Here is a 4,708-nt window from a genome sequence, read left to right on the forward strand (position 1 = left end):
CAGTAGATAGGAATCTGGCTTCCAAAATGAAGACGTTTCCAAAGGGAAGAGAGCCAAAGCACCAGGAAAATAGGCTCCTCCTTATGTGTCTTCACTTAGAAGAAACCAAGCTAGACATTTTGGCTAATTTATATAATGTTCCCCCATAGAGATGCAACCAACCAACAGAGGCCCAGATACTTCATAAGCCAAAATTAGGCAGACAGAACTAAGCATTACTTCATTTTACAACATAATTTTTCATCTACTTTACTTTAGTAACTCTGGGTCTTCATAGAGCAAATCTGGAGATAGAGCAAAATAAAATCCTGAGAATTAGAGCTTGCTGCAAATTTATATGTTCAGCAAGAGCTTAGTGGTATATTCTTTCAAAAGATATTAAGCACAACATGGGCCAGGCACTGGCATACCCAGTAGAGTATGCATATTAGAGTGAACAAGGGCCTGTGTTTAAATCCCTATTCCTCACCTTCAGAAGCAGGGGGTGGAAGAAGTTCATGAGTGATTAAACAGTACTGCAGGCATCTCTCTTTCCCTTTCTCCCTCTCCATCTCCCTCCATCCCTCTCAACTTCTGTTTCTATCAGAAATTTTTTTTTAAAAAAATCTCATCATGAATAATCTTTTTGATATACTGCTATATCTGGTTGGCCAGGATCTTGTTCAATATTTTGGCATCTATGTTCATCAGAGATATTGGTCTGTAGTTTTCCTTTTTTGTTCTGTCCCTATCTGCTTTTGGTATCAGGGTGATGTTGGCTTCATAGGAGGTGGGAGGGAGTGTTTCTGTTTCTTCCATCTTGTGGAAGAGCTTTAGAAGTATAGGTATTAACTGTTTCCTGAAGGTTTTGTGGAATTCATTTGTAAAGCCATCTGGTCCAGGACTTTCGTTGTTGGAAAGATTCTTAACTGTTTCAATTTCTTTGTCTGTGATTGGTGCATTTAGGTTTTGTAGTTCTTCTTGGTTCAGTTTTGGAAGGGCATATGTTTCTAGGAATTCTTCCATTTCTTCCAGATTCCCTAATTTGGTGGTGTATAGTTCTTCGTAGAAGTTTTCCATGGTTTTCTGGATTTCTGTGGTGTCAGTTGTGATATGTCCTCTATCATTTACAATTCTATTTATTTGAGTCTTCTCCATATTTTTTTTCATGAGTCTGGTTCGGGGTTTGTCAATCTTGTTTAATTTTTCAAAGAACCAACATTTGGTTTCATTGATTTTTTTGTATGTTTTTCTTATTTTCGATGTTGTTTATTTCTGCTCTAATTTTAGTGATTTCCATCCTTCTGGTTGCTTTAGGATTCCTTTGTTCCTCTTCCTCTAAGTCCTTAGGGCAGGCAGCAGGATCATTTATTTGAGCTTTTCCTAACAAAGTCCCAAAACCTAGATATAGAACAGGTCCCATAAGATAGGGCATATGTTCACATGTATCCATATAAATTAGGGCAAAATACATACCTGAAAGCTAAAGTACACAATAGTCTGCAGTGAGTCAGTATAAAGTTCATAATGAAATAGTCTCTACCTAGACTTAGATACCCTCCTCACCTACTTCCTATTATACTTCCCTCATTCACTTCAAAGCTAACCTTATCAAAGCAAGGATTGCAAAAGCTGAATAAGGGCAAGAGACTGGCACACCTTAACAATGACTCTTTATTCACTATCAGGCTACCACATCAGCTGGGGACCTAGTCGCGGAGTCCTGAGATTCCCAAACAGACAGACCTCGAATAAAGCCCTCTCCTCAATGTTACTAGTCATCTCTATCAGGAGCAAAATATACCCCTTTGTCCCTTATAGGACCTTGACCCCATAGAACATTCCATCCTCTGAAGGGAGGCTGGACAGCATACTCTATGCTATACCTGAGGAAAATGGGTCCTGAAATTGAGGCAGCTTGGAACATTCCTACACATGACCACAGAATGTGAGCTCTTATCTACAGGGATGAAGAGGTCACATAGGCTCCTAATCTGAATATGGGCCCTGGATCAGATCAAATCGATGGGGTTTACAGTCAACAATATTCATACACCTTTCCCATATTTGGGAGCTACTCTCTTCCCTGATCCAGCTTTCTAGCCCTTTTTCCAGCCATGGCATCATCACCCAGATAATAACTAACTTGGATCCACCTGCATATCAGATTTCAGGCTCACGGGGAAAAAAAACTAGTATAATCATGGGCCCTTTGGAATATAACTAAAATGGACCTACTAGCTAACTACAAAACAGAGACCCCCCCCCCCAATTCTTCATCTGTACTATTCTAGCCTTTAGGTTCATGATTAGTCAATAATTTGATTGGCTCTGTATGTTAACTCTTTTCAGCCACCAGGTTCCAGATGCTACCATGATGTCAACCAGACTTCCCTGGACAGACAACCCCACCAATGTGTCTTGGAGCCCTGATTCCCCAGAGCCTTGCCCCACTAGGGAGAGACAGGCGGGGAGTATGGATCGACCTGTCAACACCCGTGTTCAGCAGGGAAGCAATTACAGAAGCTTCTGCACCCCATAATGACCCTGGGTCCATACTCCCAGAGGAATAAAGAATAGGAAAGCTATCAAGGGAGGGGGGTGGGATGCGAAGTTCTGGTGGTGGAAATTGTGTGGAGTTGTACCCCTCTTATCGTATTGTTTTGTCAATATTTCCTTTTTATAAAAAATTAATCTCTTTTTAAGAAGAAATTTAACATAGTAGAATAAGCAAGTCTAACAATGAAATACCATAGTAACACTATTCAAATGTAAATAACTAGTGATTGTATTAATCACATTTATCTTTTTCTTCTTTTTCTCCCCATGATCAGTTTATTTTATTAGTTTTCTCATATCTGAGGACTATATTGGTTTCTCCCACTATTTCATGCTTTGATCAGCATGTAATTCCTGGAAATCCTTAAAATCCTTTTCATGGCAGTATCGTTCTGTGTTGCTTTGCTTGGGCTTCATCTCCTGGTGAAAACACAGCAAAAACAAAAACCAATAAATTCACACACAAAAAAATGAGAAGATATTGCACAAGTCTATACATCCTGCATGCCTTAGAGAAAGAGTACCTTTGCCAGTGAGCATTGATATAAACCATAACCTTTCCTGTAAACCTTGTGAAAAAAAAGAAAAAAAAAACTATTAGATACAAGATGTCAAAACAACTTTACTAGTTCTTGTTCTCACCATTGCAGATCCAGGCATTGGAAAGTGTCTATTTATTTATTTATTTATTTATTTATTTATTTATTTATTATTTCAAGAAATTACATGTCAACAGGGGTTTAAATCCACACCATTCCCAGCACCAGAGCTCTGAATCTTCAGTCTCCCCACTGCAATCTACCACAGTTCCCCTAAGGTTGTAGACAGGGGATAACCACCATCTCTACAACTATCTGTCTACACTTACGTAATTTCCCCCTTTTTCTTCTGATTCAATCCTCTATTCCCCTTCAAAGCCACTCATGACAACATTACTGCCTCCATATCACCACTTACTTGTCTCTCTTTGTTTAGCTACTCTTACGTGATAGCAAAATAGAGAACCTCTTTCCAACCCTCAATCCCAGTGTAGTTTTCCAGAGCAACCCTCCAAAGGACAAACTAAGTGCCAATTTGTCCTTGTAGGAATCAAGAATTTATTTTATGCCTGGTCTTGAGCCAGAGATTGAGAATCATCTATGGTTGCTGCTCTCCAGGAACTCTCAGTTGAATGGTAAAGACTAAAATTGATATATCCACACCAGTAAAGAGGGTCAAAATCACCCTTGTGACACACACAAGTAAAATAATATTCCTTGTTCTTGGACTGAAAGAATAAACATTATTAAAATGACCATTATACCAAAAGCAATCTACAATTTCAATGCAATCTATATCAAAGTTACAATGGCATTTTTCAAGCAAATTAAACAACCTATCCAAAAATTTGTGTGGAACCACAAATTGCCATGAATTGCCAAAGCACTACTGAGAAGAAAAAAAAAAAGAAAGAAAGAAAGATGTGGAGGCATCACACTCCCCAACATCAGTTTATACTTCAAAGTGATAGTAATCAAATTAGCATAGTACTGGAATAAGAAATGGACACTTGGATCAATGGAGCAGAACTGAAAGCCCAGAAATGAGCCCACACATATACAATCATCGAATATGTGACAAAGGGTCCAAAACCAATCAATGTGGTAAAGATGGTCTCTTCAACAGATGGTGCTAGGGAAATTGGACAGCCACATGTAGAAAAGTGAAACTAGTCCACCACCTCACACCAGACATGAATTTCAAATCAAAATGGATTAAAGATCTCAACAGTAGACCAAGAACTCTAAAATTTATAGAAGAAAATGGTGAAACTTTGCAGAACCTTCACATCAAAGATGCATTTGGAGACTCAGCACCCTGGGCATAGGAAATGAAAACAAAAGCAAATAAAAGATTGCATGAAACTAAAAAGCTTCTAGTCCTCAAAAGCAAACTACACAAGAATAACCAGCATATAAGAGAAGCTATTTGCATATCATACATCAGAGAAGGGACTGATATCAAACATCTGTACATAATTGATACAGATCTACCAAAGAAAAGAAACAATAAAGAAGTGGAACAAAGGTGGTCCGGGAGGTAGTGCAGTGGACAAAGCATTGGACTCTCAAGCATGAGTTCTGAGATCAATCCCCAGCAGCACATGTACCAGAGTGACATCTGGTTCTTT

This window comes from Erinaceus europaeus, chromosome 1 (genome assembly GCF_950295315.1).
Source record: "Erinaceus europaeus chromosome 1, mEriEur2.1, whole genome shotgun sequence".
NCBI classification, from domain to species: Eukaryota; Metazoa; Chordata; class Mammalia; order Eulipotyphla; family Erinaceidae; genus Erinaceus; species Erinaceus europaeus.